Source organism: Jaculus jaculus, chromosome 1 (genome assembly GCF_020740685.1).
Source record: "Jaculus jaculus isolate mJacJac1 chromosome 1, mJacJac1.mat.Y.cur, whole genome shotgun sequence".
Taxonomy (NCBI): Eukaryota; Metazoa; Chordata; class Mammalia; order Rodentia; family Dipodidae; genus Jaculus; species Jaculus jaculus.
The window spans coordinates 78,122,681-78,144,372 of NC_059102.1; the positions used below are offsets into that span (position 1 = coordinate 78,122,681).

The following is a 21,692-nucleotide window of genomic DNA, read 5'->3' on the forward strand; positions in this document are numbered from 1 at the left end:
GATCAAAGAAACCTACAAGGTTACCTAAAAGAATGACAGATTTCTGTCAGAGTACTTGATGACCCACAAAAGGTTAGTGGTAAGACCCTATTGCTGAAGACACCATAAGCAGCTGACAGGAAAAATGGAATGGCATGGCTGGAAGCCAGGAGAGAGTCAGTCCTCAGATGGTCAGCGTGTCTAGTGCCAGAAGGTGCTACATGGGCGACTGGGGAAAATGACCAATATCTGACCAAGCAACTCATGGTCTAACATACTTAGCAACAAATAACCTATTGTGATGCCCACAAAAGTGCAATAGTGGAATACAGCCATGGGGGGGAACCAACTGCTCTTGATTTGGCTAACTGATCCCCTCAGTGGTAGGGGACCAATAGCTGGAGCTGGGAAACAAGTCAGAACCATACCCAAACCTAAGCCCACTCTCCAATATCAAGCTACCATTAATCATGGGCTACAAGAGGGCCTACATCTATTAAACTCTCTCCATAAAAAAAAAAAGTAAGGGTTAATCTCATTTGTCCTGGTGCTAACTTACTCTGTTGGAGAATCTGCTTCTCTTTTTCAGATAGATGCTGATCCTAAGGAGAGAGCCACCCATCATACCTCAAAAGGGCCCTGGCTGAAACTAAGGAAAATTGGTGAAACAAGCAAGGGTGCTGTTTTCCTGATGAACAGGATACCAGCACAAGGGGGAAGGAGACCAACACAGAGCAAAATCAACTCCTACCAAATCAGAAAACCAGAGCCTTACAGGCCCCCAACACCTCATCACTGAAGCAGACCAACAATGAATCCAACATGGTTCAGGGAAATTTTGCAGAAGAGGGGGCAGAAAGAATGTTAGAGCCACATGTTGGGTCATGATATGCAGAGGCATTTATCATACCAATAACTGTGGGCTAACTCCACAAAGAATGATCCATATACCTCAACAAGGAGGGGCCAATGGGGAGGGGCTAGGACATGGATGAACTTAATAATGATACCAAACTGCCTGTATTTTCTGAATAAGAATTTATTTTTATTTTTTTTTAAAGAAAGAAATTAGAAATGTTGCAAGTAAATGACCTAATGCTTCACCTTAAAGCCTTGGAAAAAGAAGAACAAGGCAAACCCAAAATCAGCAGATGGAAAGAAATAATAAAGATTACGGCAGAAATTAATGAAAGAGAAACCAAAAAAAAAAAAAAAAAAAAAAAAAAAAAAAAAAAAAACACAATCCAAAGAATCAGTGAAACAAAGAGGTGATTCCTTGAAAGGATAAACAAGATTGATAAACCCTGAGCAAATCTGAACAAAAGAAAGAGAGAATACACACAAATTAATAAAATTAGAGATAAAAAAATGTAACATCACAACAAATGCCAGAGAAATTCAAAAAATAATAGGGATATACTATAAAGCATGTTCTCCACAAACTATGAAAATCTGAAAGAAATGTATAATGTCCTTGATTTATATGACCTACCTAAACTAAATCAAGATGAGATTAATCACTTAAACAGGCCTATAGCAAGCATGGAGATCTGAAGAGTTATCAAAAATCTCCCAAGTAAAAAAAGCCCAGGCCCAGATGATTCACGACTGAATTTTACCAGACCTTCAGGGAAGAGCTAACAGCATTGCTTCTTAAGCTTTTCCATGAAATAGAAAAAGAAGGAATTCTACCAAACTCCTTCTATGAAACCAGCATCCCCCTGATACCAAAACCAGACAAAGATAGAACAAAAAAAGAAAATTACCGACCAATCTCCTTCATGAACAGTGATGCAAAAATTCTCACAAAATATTGGCAAACAGAATACAAGAATATATCAGAAAGATCATTCACCCTGACCAAGTAGGCTTTATCCCAGAGATGCAGGGATGGTTCAATACATGCAAATTGATAAATTTAATACATTATATAAATAGATTGATGGACAAAAGTCACATGATCATCTCATTAGATGTAGAGAAAGCATTTGACAACATCCAACATCTCTTCATGATACAAAGTCCTACAGAGACTGGGAATAGAAGGAACATATCTCAATATAATAAAGGCTTTTTATGACATGCCTACATCCAACATATTATTAAATTGCAAAATCTGGAATATTTTTCACTAAAATCAGGAACAATACAAGTGTGTCCACTGTCCCCACTTTTATTTAATATAGAGCTGGAAGTTTAGCTATAGCAATAAGGCAAGAGACACACATAAAAGGGATAGAAATTGGAAAGGAAGTGATCAAGTTATCATCACTTGCAGATTACATGATTCTATACATAAAGGACCCTAAAGACTCTACTAGCAAACTGTTAGTGCTCATAAATACCTACAGCCATGTAGCAGGATAAAAAATAAATACACAGAAATCACTAGCCTTCCTATATGCTAACAAAAACACACAGAGGATGAAATCAGAGAATCATTCCTATCCACAATTGCATCAAAGAAAATAAAGTACTTGGAATAAACCTAACCAAGGAAGTAAAGGATCTCTACAATGAAAACTTTAAAACACACAAGCAAGAAATTGCAGAAGACACTAGGAAGTGGAAAAACATTTCTTGTTCCTGGATCAGAAGAATCAATATTGTGAAAATAGCAATCTTGCCAAAAGCAATCTACACATTTAATGCAATCCCCATCAAAATTCCAAAGACATTCTTCATGGAAGTAGAAAAAAAAAATCCAAAAATTCATTTGGAATCACACACACACACAAAAAAAACCCTTTCAATATCTAAAATTATACTTGCAACACAAATAAGGCTGGTGGTATCACCATACCTGATTTTAACCTATACCACAGAGCCATAGTAACAAAAACAGCGTGGTACTGGCACAAAACCAGACATGTAGATTAATGGAGCAGAATAGAGGACCCAGATGTAAGTCCAGGTAGCTATAGCCACATAATATTCGATAAAAATGCCAAAAATACTCACTGGAGAAAAGACAGCCTCTTCAGCAAATGATATTGGGAAAACTGGATGTGTATCTGTAGAAGGATGAAAATAGATTATTTTCTCTCTCTATGTACAAGAATTAAGTCCAAATGGATTAAGGACCTTAACATCAGACCGGAAACTTTGAAACTGCTAGAGGAAAAAGTAGGGGAAACCCTTCAACATATTGGTCTTAGCAAAGGCTTTCTGAATATAACCCCAATTGCTCAGGCAATAAAACCACAGATTAACCTCTGGGACCTCATGAAATTACAAAGATTTTGTACTGCAAAGGACACTGTGAATAAAGCAATGAGGCAACCTACAGAATGGGAAAATATCTTCACCAGCTATATATCTGATAGAGGATTAATATCTAGGATATACAAAGAACTCAAAATGTTAAGTAGTATGAAATCAAACAAGCCAATTAAAAAATGGGCCATGGAGCTAAATAGAGATTTCTCAAAGGAGGAAATACAGATGGCATATAAGCATCTAATAAAATGTTCTCAGGGAATTGCAGATTAAAACTACATTGAGATTCCATCTCACTCCTGTCGGATTGGCTACTATCATGAAAACAAATGATCATAAATGCTGAAGGGGTTGTGGAAAAAGAGGAACCTTTCTACACTGTTGGTGGGAATGCCATCTGGTCCAGCCCTTGTGGAAATCAGTGTGGAGGTTCCTAAAACAGCTAAAAATTGATATACCATATGACCCAGCTATAGCACTCCTAGGCATATCCTAAGGACTCATTTCATTTCCTTAGAAGTATGTGCTCAACCATGTTTATTGCCACTCAATTCATAATAGCTGGGAAATGGAACCAGCCTAGATGTCCCTCAACTGATGAGTGGATAATGAAGATGTGGCACATTTATACAATGGTGTTCTACTCAGCAGTAAAGAAAAATGAAGTTATGAAATTTGCAAAAAAATTGGATGGGCCAGGCGTGGTGGCGCACGCCTTTAATCCCAGCACTTGGGAGGCAGAGGTAGGAGGATCGCTGTGAGTTCGAGGCCACCCTGAGACTCCATAGTGAATTCCAGGTCAGCCTGGGCTAGAGTGAAACCCTACCTTAAAAAACCAAAAAAAAAAAAAAAAAATTGGATGGATCTGGAAAGTATTATACTAAGTGAGGTAACACAGAAAGCCAAGTGTCACATGTTTTCTCTCATATGTGGATACTAGCTACAGATGTTTGGGCTTCTGTGTGAGAAGGAAAAGAACTCAGTAGCAGAGGCCAGTAAGCTAAAATATCAATACAAAGGGAAGAGAAAGGAAGGGAGGAGGGTACTTAATAGGTGGGTATTGTATATATGTAAGTAAAAGAATAGATTAACGGGGGTGAAAAGGCCAAAGGTGAGGTCAGGGGAGGAGATTGAGTAGAGAAAAGGGGGAGGGAGGGCTAATCAAAATCTAAGAGGATATAAATAAATCATATGGAATCCTCCTGTTTGGACAATGGAACACTCAGGAGCCATAGATTGTTGCTAGAAAATTATCAGTGCCAGGGATGAGATAACTTCCATTGAGTTGTTGGCCAGGGAAGTCCCTGATGCCCCCAAAACATTACAGGCCATTGCTGAGCCCTTGGTTTCCCACCAGGAATTGCTGTAAGAAACCTATTGTTGAAGTCTCCACATTTTTGGGCTGCAAGGCCACTGAGAAATCCTGCTGGAACTGAGCTGATAACCTTCCCCATGTAAACCAGCTGACAGAAAGCTGGAAGAAGCCATTCTACATGCAATTCAATGGGAGAAAGAGATACCAGTGAAGATACTCAACAGTGGACACTGCAAGCCTTAAAATTGTCCAGACAGGCCAAATGAGCCAATGGGTGCTATAGTGGCACATCAGTCATGGTGGAATCCAACTGCCCTCCAAGTGGGCGGAGGCCCGCTCCAAGGGAGGGAATATATCCTTAATACTGAAAACTTAAAATAGTGGTAGTCATGATCCCTTGAGGTTTAACATCTGCTGATGTCTGGATAAGTGTATATTCTATACTTATCTAACTGCCTAGTAAGCACTTTTCTTAATATTCATACCCTTATATTAATGCCACTCTACTTTGGGTAGAGAATCTTCTCTTTCAGATGGCAGTGACCTTAGGACGACTCAGAAGGTATACAAGACCATCATAAGAGTAGGGAAAGAAATAAAAGAGAGACTTATTGAGATGGGGAGGAGACATGATAGGGAATGTAATTTCAAAGGGGAAAAAGGGAAAGGGAGGGTATTACCATGGGATATTTTTTATAATCATGGAAAATGTTTAAAAATTGAGAAAAAATTAAATTAAATTAAAAATAGTCATGCCCTTATATTAAGGGTAGTCTCACTTTTGGTAGAGAATCTTTTCTTTTCAGAAGGCAGTGACCATGGGACAACTCAGAAGGTATCATGGTACTGGAAAGATGTGAATGGAGTACTGAGCAATAGCTTGATCACATCTAACAAAGCTCAGGTTCTAATGCAGAAAAGTTGGTGGAAAGAATGTAAGCGCTAAAGGAAGGGTAAGACTCCTTACAATGTGCTCCCTCCAGACATAAAATGGTCTGAATATCCATGACCTCACAGGGCCTGACACTACCTACACAAGACCATCATAAGAGGAGGAGAAGACCATGACGTCAAAATAAAAGGGAGATTGACTGAGATGGGGAGGGGATATGATGGAGAATGAAATTTTAAAGGGGAAAGTGGGGGGGGGGAGGGAGGGTATTACCAAGGGATAATTTTATAATCATGGAAGATGTCAATAAAAATTGTGAAAAAATAATGCAACAGTTAGAAACTGATGTTAAGATGTCCATCTACCAGTTAGTAAATAATTAGTGTTTATGTATAAGAAGTTATGATTTAAAAATCTGTTATAACAAAAAAAGCAGAATATAGATACATTCTATATAGGTATCTGTGTGTGTGTGTGTGTGTGTGTGTGTGTTTGTGTGTGATAAATAAGCCAATCTGAAGACAAAATTAAACATTAATTTTTTTAAATTTTTACTGAGAACTTCAATGTATGAACATTCTTTAAATTGCTTATATTCCCATTTGTCATCCACAGCTGTCACCTCTCTTATATCACCACTGCCCTGAGGACCTTCTTGATTCTAGGTAGTTGTTCTTTTTCCTTGTTTCATTCCTTTTGGTCTTCACAGTTTTCTATGTAAAAATGTTGATGGGGGCAGAACAGTGCAGGCCTGATACCCAGTAATTACTGTCAGATCATGAATGTAGTTTGGAGGACAGGTCCCCAAAGTATTTCTTTACATCAATGGCTCTTATGTACCTTCTGCACCCTTCTTCTGCAATATTCTCTGAGCCTTGGAGGGTATGATAGATATGCTGTCTAGTGTTGAGCTCTTAACAACAGATTATTAATTGCTGAGATGAGTTTTGACTCTCTTCAGTGTCTATTGTCATCTCTATAGAGAAGCTTCTCTTGGCAGCACTAAGAGTAGTGCTCATATTCATTCCCTGAGCCTTTGTTTAGTTTTAGAACTCATTGAACATGCCTGAAACATTGTCCTACTAGCCTTATTAAAAATAACTTAAACATTCCAAGTACTAATTCAAAACAGTAAGTTTAATGAATTATCATTCATTAAAAATAAGTATCTGCTATCCTTTAATCATTCTGTGGATATGTGCTATTATTTTTGCTCTTTTATCAAGTCACCATTAATACCTTCCTTTCAAAATATTTTTAAGTCTTGTTATTGTTAAGAGACAGACAGAAAGTTGCCACAAAGTCCTAACAGGTTTCACTCTCAGGATAAGTGAGGCAACTCTTGTAACCTATTCTCCCATTCCCCCAGTCTTTGAGTGATTGCATGTCTACGATGATTAAGGAATGCAAGCAGATGTGTATAACAGACCTATTTATCTCAGACATCTCTCTCAAGAATACAATGTCATTACTTGAATTTTGTACAAAGTAATCTCAATCTACCATCTTATAACAGTCACCCTTATATGACTATTTGGCTTTTACGAAGCTATTAAATTCATATCACAGCAAAGTTGAAGTGATAAAACACCTTTGGTACCAGAGATAGTAAATTGATTACATGATGAAAAATCTACACGCAACTCTCTTTTTTGTAAGCACAATAGATTCCACATGGATTTCTGTATCTTGTTCACTAGATGGCACCATCAAAGTGCTTCTAATTCCAAAAGCTTTTCTAAGATAGTTGCTGGATTTAAAAATAGCATTTAGGTTTCTATGCACTTCAAAAATACACAGAACCAAATTTATCTCTTGAAAGTAGACTTAAAAATGTCACTGAAGCACCCAAGATGTCCCAATTTAGCTTCTAGCCATGCAAATCCACAGAGAATGAGGATGAGGATAACATTTTTATGGTCACTCTTTTCTTCTCTGTCTTGGAAGATTTCCTTTAAAAGAATTTCTAATAAATCTTCCAAGGATAAATCCATGTGTGTTTATCTTCTGGCCAATTCAGAATACCTTCAGAGGAAGTGGATTCAAAAACAGGCTTGCTGATACTGGCTTTATTTTCCTCATGGATTAAGGGAGCCCAGTGAACGATGGATGAGCATAGAGACACTCAGAGTCAGGAGTGATGTATCTAACAATATTTAATGTGATTTGAAGTTAAAGACAATTATTTTGTAACTAAAATAGAATTTACTTTTTACCAACTTTACATTTAGTCCATCTTACTTACAAGAAATGAGTTCTGACTTCCATTTCCTTTTTATTTAAATGCTCATAACCAAATCTTTAATTTCAGGTAATTCCAGGAATAGCTATGAAGGTCAGAAAATGCTGAGGAGAAGAATGAGTTTGGTATATCAGATTTTTTTTTTTTAATTCAGCCCCTTCATGGCTAAGTCTTTCAAGCAGTGTCTGTGCTTCTACCACACTATCTTTTTCTATTTGACAAGTAGATACAGAGTACATGAGGTCTTACAAAATGAAATAAGCCTGCAGTGGGGAAGTTTAGATCCCATACAGCTACATTCAGGCATATTTAGGAAAAGATCAAGATAGAATCTTTCATTACTTGTGCTACCTCAACATGGAAATGTAATTGCTAAATCAGCTTATACTTCTCTAAAAAAATCACTTAATATGACATTCTTTATTTCACATGAGAAGAGTATGTTTGTTTTTCCTCTATTCTATTTTGCATGTATGTGGATGTGGTATATTTGTATATGTATATGCATGTGTGTGAGGGCATGTGTATTCATGAATACACATGTATGCATGTGCATAGTTCATAGCATTGATGTCGGGTGTCTTCCTCAATCATTCCTAACCTTATTATTTGATACTGGGTCTCTCGTTGAACCCAAGGCTCCTTGATTATGCTAGACTATGGAGCTAGTGAGTCCCAGGGATTTTCAGCTTCCTACCTACACACTGATGTGATTATAGGAACATACCAACAAACCTGGAAGTTTACCTGAGTGACAGGTAATCAAACTCATCTTTTCATGCTTGTGTGACAAGCACATTAACCACAGAGTCACCTCACCAGACAATGTGTTCTTCCTATCTTAAATGTCATATTATCTACTAATATAATTTCTTTTGAAAAAAAATGAGACTTAGGGCACAATAACTATTCAAATAAATTTGTCATTATATGATATTTTGTTGAATAACTTCTTTCTATACTATTAACAATTCCTAAATTACTCCTTCAATTTTATGTTTATTATATTTGAATACTTATTGAGATTACATAAATTAAACTCTTGATTCCTACCTTGGTTTTTACATTTTCTGTCTATTACTAGGCAAATTATTCTGTCTCATTGCTGGGTTCTTCTTTTCTCACTTTAGACCCCTTAACCTTTGGTAAATGTCCTATTCAGAGTTCTTAACCAGCCTTCCATGGGAGTAAAAGGATGTCTTCTTGGAGGTATATCTCTGTGTTTTTCACTTGAAGACAGCTAATCTGGGAACTCTTGTTTGATTTTTACCAAATGTAATGATCTTATTGAAATATGTGACTTATATTGTTGAAAGCAAAAATAATATTGGAAATTCTATCAGCACATAATAACGGCACCCTCCAAACTTCCTGAACTATTAGTTCTCATTGGAATATTTGCTTCCCTTTATTGGCTGTAAGTGGGGCATCCATAAAGACAACTTATTCGAAAAATCACACTGGAGGAGCTGCCAGTACACTATACTTCATGATCCTTTTCCTGCTACCATCTTTGTCAGAATCTTTTCCTGCTTGGACAAGTCATCTTTGGATGCTTCTACATTGTAAATGAAGGGCTCTGGTCTGATGCATTCCTTCAAATGGATTCTCATTTTGCTTTTGTATCCCAGGAATATCTATAGAACTTTGAATCTTGGACCACTGAGAAAATAAACAAGTGTTGAATGGGATCTTTTGGACAGACAGGTGGAAACTTATGTTACATGACATAGTGGAAACGGATTCCATATTTTATTATAAAAGCATATCATACCCTCTTTCATACATGTTTTCCTGTGTCCAGTTTTCTCCATGAAAATTCCAATTTGTTTCACTGTCAGGAAATTGTATTTAGACTAAGAATGAATCATATGTGAAAATAAGTTTCTAAAACACCCCGTAGGTACATTCTTAGTAGGGTATGCAGTGTATCAATCTCATAAAACACCCCCCCCCGTATGAAAATGTTCTAGCTTTTCACATTTTTAAAAAGCTTTAATTTTATATTTATCAATGCCATATAGATAATGATAAAATTAAACCCTATTAAAATGAATAAGCAAAAAATTTAGAGGCATGCATATTATCATATTAAGATGCCATATCTCTATCTATCTATCTATCTATCTATCTATCTATCTATGATATGAGAATCAATGGAGAAGACAGAAGAGATATAAATTAAGCATGAATGGTATACTTATAATGTTTTCTTTTTTTCTTCTCAATTTTTATTAACATTTTCCATGATTATAAAAGGTATCCCATGGCAATACCCTCTGCCCCTCCCCCACTTTCCCCTTTGAAATTCTATTCTCCATCATATCCCCTCCCCATCTCAATCAGTCTCTTTTTTATTTTGATGTCATGGTCTTTTCCTCCTCTTATGATGGTCTTGTGTAGGTAGTGTCAGGCACTATGAGGTCATGGATATCCAGTCCATTTTATGTCTGGAGGGAGCACGTTGTAAGGAGTCCTACCCTTCTTTTGGCTCTTACATTTTTTCTGCTGCCTCTTCTGCATTAGACCCTGAGCCTTGGAAGTTGTGAACAAGATGTTACTCAGTACTCCAGTCACTTCTTTCCAGCACTATGATACATTCTGAGTCATCCCAAAGTCACTGACATCTGCAAAGAGAAGATTCACTACAAAAAGTGAGAGTAGCATTAATATAAAGGTATAAATATTAAGAGAAGTGCTTACTCTGAAGCTTGATAAGATAGTATATACATTTTTTCAGATATCTGCAGGTGTTACAACCCTAGAGCTCATGACTACCCCTGTCTTAAGTTTTCAGTATCAGGGATATGTTTTCCCCCATGGAGTGGGCCTCCAGTCTAATTGGAGGGCAGTTGGTTTTCACCATGACAGACGTGCCACTATTGCAACCATTGACTCACTTGGACTGGCTGGCCAAATATAAGGCTTGCAGTGTCCACTGTTGCATGTCTTCAGTGGTGGTATCTCTTTCTCCCATTGAACTACATGTAGAATGGCTTTTTCCAGCTTTCTGTCAGCTGGTTTACATGGGGGAGGTTTTCAGCTCAATTCCAGCAAGATTTCTCAGTGGCCTTGCAGCCCAAGTATGTGGAGTCTTCAGCAATAGGGTCTTACCATCTATTCCTGGTGGGAAACCAAGGGCCTCGGCAATGGCCTATAATGTTTTGGGGACATCAGGGACCTCCCTTGCCAACAACTCAATGGAAGTTATCATCCCTGGCACTGAAAATTTTCTAACAACGATCTATGGCTCCTGAGTGTTCCATTGTCAGAAACCGGAGGATTCCATATGATTTATTTGCATCCTATTAGATTTTGATTAGCCTTCCCTCCACTTTTCCTCTACTCAATCTCCTCCCCTGACCTCACTTTGGGCCTTTTTACCCCTGTTAATCTATTCTTCTACTTACATATATACAACCTAGTAAGTACCCTCCTTCCTTCCTTTCTCTTCCCTTTATATCTCCTTTTTAACTTACACATATAAATTGCTTTTTTTTTTCATTTACTTAGGCATAACTTAACATAACATTAATTAGTATTGTGATCCTGATAAACTACAAAACAGATAATGAAATCAATCAAAACTCCATATATTAGACCTTTGTAAAATAAAGATATAATAAAGGAACAAAATGTTATAGAAATCTATTCAGTGGATCTAAAAAGTAAAGTCAAAGGAACTTCTGGAAATGATTAAAAGTGAATTATAGGGCTGGAGAGATGGCTTAGCAGTTAAGCGCTTGCCTGTGAAGCCTAAGGACCCCGGTTCGAGGCTTGGTTCCCCAGGTCCCACGTTAGCCAGATGCACAAGGGGGTGCACGCGTCTGGAATTCGTTTGCAGGGGCTGGAAGCCCTGGCACGCCCATTCTCTCTCTCTCCCTCTATGTGCCTTTCTCTCTGTGTCTGTAGCTCTCAAATAAATAAATAAAAAATGAACAAAAAAAATATTTTAAAAAAAGTGAATTATAAACTCGATTGGTTAAAAAACACAGCACACATTTCAAAAATGAAAGAAGAGTAGATACTAAAATATGGAAATATAGCCAACCTCATTAAATACAAATTTAAATTAAAAATACATGAATTTAAAAGGAACTATGTGACACACATTTAAAAACATACTAGATTGACATGACTTTTTTTAGATTCTGATTAAATTAGTCCCAGTATACAAAGTAATAACTTCCCTCATACATGCCAGGGAAAATGATTAAGTCTGCGTCAGAACAAAGGAGCATTTAAAATTTGAAATCATCTGTGTTATCTCTTCTTTCTTTCTTTCTTTCTTTCTTTATTTATTTTGAAATGTGCTTACTTGTGTTCTCATTGTCTTCTAGAGATGGTCTGTAAATAATAGTACTACTGATACTTGGGCCAGAAAGTCATTTGCAGTAGGGACTTTTTTTTACTCTGATATATTTACCTTATCTCCACCTTCAATCATGGTTTTGATGTGTGATATATATGCTTTTTTTTAACATTACGCATTTTAATTTCATATATATTTATATATGTAGTATTAAACAAATATAATTCAATTTAATTAGCCATTATAATATTCATGACTAGAGTTTTTATATCAATTGCTCTCATCTTTTGAACATCCATTCTTACATGTTTATTGATACACATGTAAACAACCTGCATTGGAAATGTAACTAGATGTTGAATTCCTGGGTTATAGTGAGCTTCCATTTTTAAATGACCAGGTGAAATCAAATGAAGATTACTTGCAGGCATGTAATGATGTGTCACATTTAAATTCATATATGTTTAAAATACTTATAAAATTAATTTTTCTTAAAATAGAGCTCCCTTGATTTTTTTTTTAATTCAGTTAGACATTTGTGTTATAAATTCACTCCAACATTTTCTATATTAATGCCTGACCCAGAATGCAGGACCCTATCTTAAGACCCTCTCTCATTTTCAAAATATTCCCAATAACTTATTCATTGGATTTATGAAAACCTTTTATTTATCCAATTTACATGTCCAAGTGGATGCTCATTTCAGAAGTGGCTTTTCATCTCCCTGCCGGTAAAAAACTGAAGTTTTAGAATAAATCCATGTGTAAGGACCAGGTAGGTGGTCATGACCGTATAAATAGAAAATTTGATATTGTAATATATATATTTTTTCTTTTTCATTTATTAAACTTTCTGTTCCTTAAATTAACTAAGGATTAAAATGGCTTCAAAAAGTATGTCAAATGTTAATATAAATTTTATTTGTTTTTGAAAAAATTGAATAGTTTATATTTATTTTATATTCAACTATTAACTCACCTGGCACTGACATTGTATCTTGTTGTCTCCTTTTAAGTCAACACATAGCCACAAACTCACACACATATAGCTCAAATATTTACCTCTTAGACCTGCATGATAATTAGAAATCAACCCAATATAATTCTCTAAGCCTCAAAGCAGGTCAACAAGTTTGCTCCTCAAACAGAAGTTCCGTATATGTCTTAATACAATGGGTATTAAAAATGGACTGCAGCACTTTCCCTTTATCCATGAAAAACATCAGAGGAATTTACAAAATCATCAGAGACACAACTACCCATCCATGTGTGCTCATGCTTGAGATGAGCCTGTTTGCCTTTTCCAACCCCTAAGAAAAACAAATGGCATTGTTTCCACTTGGTATGCTAAGCCTCCCACGCATAGCAAATAATATGTGCATAGTAGTCATAATAGAAGAAACTAAGCCACATTGTGTCAAGCTGGTTAGTCAACACAAATCTGGATGGGTATGCCAAAGAAGTTCTTGATAGGAAATTTTGTGACTGAGAGTCGAATTGTTCAGGGATCACTCACAAAGCGTTATTGGCCCTTAGAGACTTTACTCTGTAGCAGACAAATGGTATGAGAAACTGCTGACACCCCATATGTAAAGAGTCCCAATAGGACCATGTCATCATGAACAGACTCTAGGGCATTGTTCATTTATTTGTATCTTGCAGTTATTGTAACATATATTAGGTAAATAGGCTATGTGTTACTTTGAATAGATGCCTCCCAATTGATTCAGGAGTTTATTCAAGTTTGTAACTTAGACCTCTAGCCACCTGCCTGCAGGAGGTGACAATGTGGGCAGATGGACATTGGAGTCTAACCCTAAGGTGTTACTGGGTATGCATTTCCAATTGAAAGGAATGCAGAGTGCTTGAGCTTTGCTTGAAGTTCCTGTAGTGTGCTTGCTTGTGGTACTGGTGGTGGTCTTTGCTGTGTGTGGATTTGGTAATTGGGTCAACTTCCTTCACCATTATGGAACTTTCCCTGGATCTGTAAGCATCAAACAACACCTTTTCTTCCCACAAACTTTGTCTGGTTTGGAGGTTCATCCCAGAAACATGAAGCTAACTATGGCAGGCTATAATATCTATGCAGTTGAATCTATCTTGGCAAGGACTGTTACTTTTTCATTAGAAAACAAGCACAACTGAGAAAATAGAATATTTGAAAGCAGTCTTTGCATAATTCTAGATATTGCTGTGTGCAGGACTGTGAAAAGAGCAGGATTTGAAGACATGCATGATGTAACAGACAGGAAAACAAAATGCAAGAAAAAAAATCTCAAAAAGATGACTGGAGAAATGGTTCAGCAATGACAAGCATTTGCTCACAAAGTCTACCAGCTGGGTTCAACCACATATCATCATATAAAGGCAGATGCCAAAAAGAAAAAAAAAAAAAGCCAGATGCAAAGTTGGTACATGCATCTATTATCCCAATGTAAGAAACATGCATATATGTGTGATACCAGTGCACCTAAGACAGTGGGAGGCAGAGCCAGTATAATCTGAGGCTTGAGACCAGCTAGTCATACATTTATTTGCAGTGTGGCAGTCTGTTTCTAGTAGCATCAAGAGATACTGTCTCAAAGAAGGCAGAATACAGAGTAGAGCATGGACATACTGTAGTTGTCCTCTGACCTCCAAACACATGCCATGAAATGTGTCTGTATGTATAGGAATGTGCATGCACACACACACACACACACACACACACACACACACACACACACACAAATATCTCTATAGCATTGTCTTATTTGTTATTTGTCTTATTTGTTCTTTTAAATCTTCAAATAAGTTTGAAAATAAAAATAAGTTACTTAAGAAACCATGGGTTACCAAATTAATTGTTTTAAAATTGAATATATTTAGAAACATATTAGGCTTTCACTTTTAAATTTACAAATTTCTATGATGTACTGTTTTTGATAAAGTCAACAGAAATGATATGTTACAGAGGACTTCATAGCCAAAGACAAACACTTGTCTCTCACTCTTGAATACATAGTGTCTCCAACCTTGCATTAAAGAGACCATATGAAGAGTCCCAGAATATGTAGCCTGATTTATTTAGAGAAAATGAACTTTTTCAGACATACAAACATGCCTAGAATTTTGTTCAATATATGCTGTTGATTTATGGATGGGAATTCTTATTGAATTATCATATTTGCTCTCTTTTTTTGCATTGATGGATTGTTTATAATAGTTATCTACTCACCATTAAAAAGATGTGCATGATGAAAAATGTTATGATGCAAGTGTTAAAGTTTAACAATATAATTGAAACACTGTTTTTGATATAGTTAGGTACAGGAAGAAAATTAAAAGCTAAAACAAACCATCACTACTTTTTTATTTACCCATTAACCCCATGGTAATAATGAACTGAGGGGTTACATGTACAATTAAAGTCCACATGCTAATCTCTGTCAGAATGTGGGCTCTTGAATCAAAGATATTCCCCCCAAAATAATCTAGCAGAGTGAAAAGATGTCCTCTAAGCATCTTTTATATATATATATGTGGAAATAAATGGACAAAAGTCATAGGATGTTCATGCTGTCCTACAAATTCTCCAAAAATAAATCTGACAGTGTGTGGAGATTTTTACTCAGGGTGATTTAAAAGGGTCATACAAAACATAGTTTAGCCCAATTGTGTTTCATGTTCTTTAAGCCATAACTGGATATGTTCTAGTACGGAAATCCATCCCCATTCCTCCCTGCTCCTGTAGAAAAGTTCCCTTGGCTTGACTGTGCCAACATTTTTCTTGATCTGCGATTTGAGAGTTAATTTGCATTAAACTTGAAATCACTTGCATTAATTTGTTTATTGCTTTCTGATGATTATGCCAGCACAGAAATAAAATTTAAATCCTAGAAGGACTTAGAGGCATATTTGGTTAAAATTAACTCCTAGGATAAAGTTGAAAAGGGAATGTCCTTGTGAAGTACATCACAAGGGTGTAGTTGAAGTTTTCTTAAATTTGATCTTGATGTGACAGCAGTTAGAAATTCTCAATTTAATAGTATTAATACCATGTTTTCATATTTAAAAAATACAAATAATTTAAAAGCCATATTTAGTAGTAGCTTAAGTATTATTGCAGAGAACTGTTGTGGAGTAACTTAAAATTATACTCATTTCCCTGGTTTTAATATTTTATGACTAATAATTATCATCTACACAGGAGTAACAGAGGTTAAAAAGCACTTGCTAAAAATGAATTGAGTCTTCAAATAGATCCCTTTGTGAAATAGATCTCTGTGAATATATAACATGTATAGAATCTGGCATGGGATCATCTGTGAATTACTAGACAATGCTACCTACAAACCTATATATAAATAATAGATGTCCATTTACTTCACAGTTAATTTGATCTGTATAGTGAACAATTTAATATGAATTATTATCAAGATCTGATGCCAGTTTGTCCAGCACCATTTCTTGAATATGCTGTCTTTTTTCCAGCCTATATTGTTAGGGCTTTTGTCAAATATCAAGTAGCTGTAGTTGCTTGGGCCAAAGTCTGGGTCCTCAATTCTGTTCCATTGGTCTATACTCCTGTTTTTATGCCAGTACTATGTTGTTTTTATTACTATGGCTTTGTAATATAGCTTTAGATCTGGTATGGTGGTGCCTCCAGAGGTATTTTTCTTGCTGAGGATATGCTTGGATATCTGAGGCCTTCTGCCTTTCCATATGACCTTTGAGATAATTTTTTCTATTGCTGTGAAGAACAATGTTGAGATTTTAATTGGAATTGCATTAAATATATATATTCCCTTTGGTAGGATTGCTATCTTCACAATGCTAATTCTGCCTGTCCAGGAGCATGGGAGGTCTTTCCATTTTCTCAAGCCCTCCTCAATTTCTTTTTTGAGTGTTTTTATGTTTTGATTGTATAGATCTTTCACTTCCTTGGTTAACATTATTCCAAGGTATTCTATTTTATTTTATTTTTGTTGCTATTGCAAATGGGACCATGTCCCTTATTTCTTTCTCTGTATCTTTGTCATTTGCATATAGAAAGGCTAGTGATTTTTGTGCATTGATTTTGTATCCTGTTACTTTACTATAGGAGTTAATCACTTTCAGGGGTTTTGGGATGGAGTCTCTTGGGTCTCTTACACATAGAATCATGTCATCAGTGAATAGACCTAACCTAACTAATTCCTTTCCAAATTTTATCCCTTTTATCTATTTCTCTTGTCTTATTCCTTGAGCTAGGACTTCCAGTACTATATTGAATAGCAGAGATGAGAGTGGACACCCCTGTCTTGTTCCTGATCTCAATGGGTATTCCTCCAGTCTCTCTCCATTAAATATTATTTTGGTCTTGGGAGCTTTGTATGCTTCCTATATTATGTTACGATATGAACCAATCATGCCAATTCTCTCCAATGTTTTGATCATGAAGTGACGTTGTATTTTGTCAAAGGACTTTTCTGCATCAAAATGATCATGCAGTTTTTGTTTTTAACCTTGTTTATGTGTTGTATTACATTGACAGATTTCCTTATGTTGAAGCACATCTGCATTCCTTCGATGAATCCCACTTGATCAAGGTAGATAATGCTTTTGATGTGTTGTTGGATTCAGTTTGTGAGGATTTTGTTGAGGGTCTTTGCATCCAAGTTCATCAGGGAAATAGGCCGGTAGTTTTCTTTTCTAATGCACCTTAGGATTTCACTTGGAAGCCATAGAAATTTGGACATTTTCAATTAAAAAAAATAAGGACTGTCTTGAACATGAAAGGTTTTTAAAGGTTCTATGGCATTCAGAAATAGTAATAAAAGGATTATTTACAGTTAGAAAGTCTGAATCCATAAGTAGGTATCTATTTTATAAATACTATTTACTTATAGATATTGGAGCACTGAAATAATTGTTCAATATCATGGTTATGTCTGAATATTTTTTCTATATACCTATAATTGGTACCTACTGTGAGAATCTAAACAAACTACCAGATATTGTTTTATACTGAATATCTCAGTGATTGATATTTCAGCATGACTAAGAGAAAAGCTTGATATGTGATAGGTACATGAGATCAGCACCCACTATTTTTAGTAACAACTGATATCAGATGAAGAAGCAAAGTACTTTGACTGCATTTCACACACTTAATATTGTTTAGTTAATTTAATGTATTCATTTTCTCATGGTATAATGGATTTGCTCAATGATGACAATGTATATATTAACAGTATATTTTATTTTTCTTCTTACTAATGATAAATTTAAAGCATGAACTGATGATAAGAATTGTGAGAGTGTTAAGCTTCATTTGGCAGATCTTGATGGCTAAGTAATAAAGCCTTCATGTAACATAATCCTAAGAATTTAGATGGACTTTTCATTGGTAATGTGGAGATCTGTGAGTGCTGTGGTTTCACTTGTCCCCCTGATGTTCATAAGTTAATTACCCACAGTTCCTCAAAATGAGTAGTTTCAGGAGAGTGAGTTAAAAGAAATCATGGTGCATTATGCTGTGACCCTAATGAAATAGGTCAGATCTGGAAAAGTAAATGTTTTCATGGGAACCCATAGAGAGACATAGTTGCATGAAGATGGTGAAGAAGTGACAAAGCAGAATCCATTTGTCTTCAACCCCCAGATACCAGGAAAACAATGGGACAAAGATTTCCCTCAGTCCTCAGGTAGAACCAATTCTATCAGTGCTTTCGTTTGAGAGTTCTAGACTTCAGACCCGAGAGACAATTTCTATTGTTTAAGTCATTCAGGTTCTCACTCATTAGTTTAATACCACTAACAAACTAATGCACCTCCATGGCCTTTGTCCTTCCTGGACAAGATATTCACAAGTACAAGGTTCATTAAATTTTCATTAATGGTTTCCATCTGTTACTACTTTCTTTTCAGCTTAAGGGACAACATATAAAAACATTTTCAGTATGCATACCAAAGCACAGAGAAACTTTCAGTTCTACCATTTCTCCATGTTAACCAAAATATGAAAATGCACTGTCTACTTCAGAGGTATTCTGATGTTTACAACACATTCATTCTACATATCTGTTACATGCACTCATATATTATTGCAGATCTTATCTGGGTGGAATTCCTCTGAGTCTCTAGATAATGTTGAAGAGTGCATATGGCTGCTGGCCATTTACCTTACAAAACCTTACTTGGGCTGCACTCCATGGGGTAGAGGTACTTGGAGAGCTAAACAATGACCTCCTAGCCTCATAGTCTTGATCAGTTGTTTATACACTAGAAGAGACAGTTGACTTTTTTCTGGCTTTTGCATGGTTAAGTGTAGGAACCTATTATTCTAATCCTGTGTTCCAGGAGATAACTGTACTCTCCGATTTGAGTAGTGAGTTCGTGGCTTGCAGTTTGGGGCAGTGTGAACATGTAACAACACCATACATGAGTGGGACTATGTATTTCTTTGAATCGTAGATTCCTTTGCATTAACAAATGCCTCCTTTTTTCAAGATGAATCAAAAGTTTGACTTAATTAAGGAAAGTTTTAATGTAGATTTAAGCATAGAAGACAGATGGGAAGTTTTTTTCTTTTCTTTTTTTTTTCCCCTGAGCTAGGGTCTCATGTTAACCCAGGCTGACTTGGAATTCATATCTGTAGTCCTGGGCTGGTCTTGAACTCAAGGTGATCCTCCTACCTCTGCCTTCTGAGTGTTGGGACTGAAGGTGTGTGCTACCAAGCTCTGCTCTGCTTGGGTGTGTACTTCTTAAGGGAGAGTTGCAATAACTACTTCTTCAATTGATGGCATTTGGTCACCATTCATAGTTATTGTATGTGTTCTAATCATTAGAAACAAATACTTTTAAAGTGGTAAGTGGAAAAAAAAAAATCTACCAATCCAGAAACAACATTTTGTTCTAGAGTACTGATTTCTAAAAAGTATATAATAGGGCCTAGAAAGCTTCATTTGGCAGATCTTGATGGCTAAGTAATAAAGCCTTCATGTAACATAATCCTAAGAATTTAGATGGACTTTTCATTGGTAATGTGGAGATCTGTGAGTGCTGTGGTTTCACTTGTCCCCCTGATGTTCATAAGTTAATTACCCACAGTTCCTCAAAATGAGGAACTTTTGAACTATTTTTTTTCTCTCTTTTGAACTATTTCCCATGTCTTTCTTTTAGAAATAGTCATCTTAAGACACCTAAGATAAGTCTGGCACTTGAGTGAACAAACAGTACAGCTAAGTGTTACATTTACTAAATCAGTCTGTCTTTTGTTCAGGCCCTACGGGTTTGCAAAATAGGCCTCCAGCAGATGGCAATTTGCATAGATAATAAAAATGTCTGCCTATCCTGAGTTTTGTGATTTCTTGAAGAATTAAGAGAAGGAAAAGATGAAAAAAAGTTGAATGTTATAGGTGGGTGAGTGTGTGGGAAATTTATTTTGCTTCCAGTTTCCTCTCCTAAGGTCAATTATCATAAGCTATATCCATCTTCATTCCTCTCAGAAGAGTACAGCAAGCCTGTATGTAGGGAAGGTAGTTTGGATTGGAGAGGCAAATTAATTGCTCTACTTAGTAGTATTTTCAACTCACAAAATAGGGCAGACTGTTCTCTGTGTTGCTATGGCTTCACATGCCAACTGTGCCTTCCATGTGGTATAAAGGAAGCAAAGATTGTCATCATTTCATTCAGCCTAGCCATTCATTCATTAAGTTTTTTTATTTTTATTTTTATTTATTTATTTGAGAGCAACAGACAGAGAGAAAAATAGGGAGAGAGAGAGAGAGAAAGGGTGTGCCAGGGTTTCCAGCCACTGCAAACGAACTCCAGATGGTGTGCCCCCTTGTGCATCTGGCTAACATGGATCCTGGGGAATCGAGCATCAAACCAAACTGAGGTCCTTAGGCTTCACAGGCAAGTGCTTAATCGCTAAGCCATCTCTCCAGCCCATTCATTAAGTTTTTAAATTAAAACATCAGAGTATTTAACCAACAAAAACAAAAAAAATATCATCAAGAATGTGTCAAGGTCTTTGCAAACTGGGATATGTGAAACTCGTTTTCAGTGGAATTTCTTGAACATTTTGATGTATTAAATTACTGGAAGCTTTTCAAAATTCTGGATTGCAAAGCACATAGAAAATGAAATAGTATGGATACTGTTGGTCTATTCATTTACATATCAATGCTGAGAATTCTGTTGGTTTCATAGAAATGACACTGATGGAGGGCTGCAGGGGAGAGTGAGCGGTTTGGATATGTACAGGGGTCACCGCAATTCTCACTGCTTGCCCGCTAACGTTTCAAAGGATTCAGTTGGTTAAGCCAGGTCCTTCTTTGTTTTATGTCCTCTGAGGCAGCATTATAGGAGCCTGAATAGAGCTAGAGACAAATGTTTTGAATCCTCATCCAACATTTTTTATTCATATAAAGTATTTCTTTCTCTCTCTCTCTCTCTCTCTCTCTGTCTCTCTCTCTCTCTCTCTCTCTCTCTCTCTCTCTCTCTCTTCTTGTTTATCAAGGTAAGGTATTGCTTTCTTGCTTTGTAGCACAGGCTGACCCAGAATTCACCATGTAGTCTCAGGGTTACCTTGAACTCACAGAGCTCCCCCTACCTCTGCCTCCTGAGTGCTGGGATTAGAGGAGTGTGCCACCACCATGCCTGGCATTCTGCCAAATTTCTAAAGTCAAACAGCTTGAGATCTCTGTCTCTTTTCCATCTTTGTTGAACTCCTTTAAAACTACCAACTTAAAGAAAATATGAACAT

General features: G+C 36.3%; 1 protein-coding gene across 50 annotated transcripts in view; it reads right to left on the bottom strand.

Moving 5' to 3' along the window:
- Ptprd (protein tyrosine phosphatase receptor type D) overlaps positions 1-21,692 on the bottom strand; it is a 2,343,620-nt gene that overhangs the window by 1,962,160 nt on the left and 359,768 nt on the right. Inside the window, exon 3 of one of the 50 annotated variants that reach the window (XM_045148463.1) lies at positions 2,941-2,993. The exons of the other annotated variants lie outside the window; for them this stretch is intronic. The gene's annotated coding sequence lies outside the window, so the exon portion shown is untranslated. The remainder of the gene's footprint in view (positions 1-2,940; positions 2,994-21,692) is intronic. 50 annotated transcript variants of the gene reach the window in all.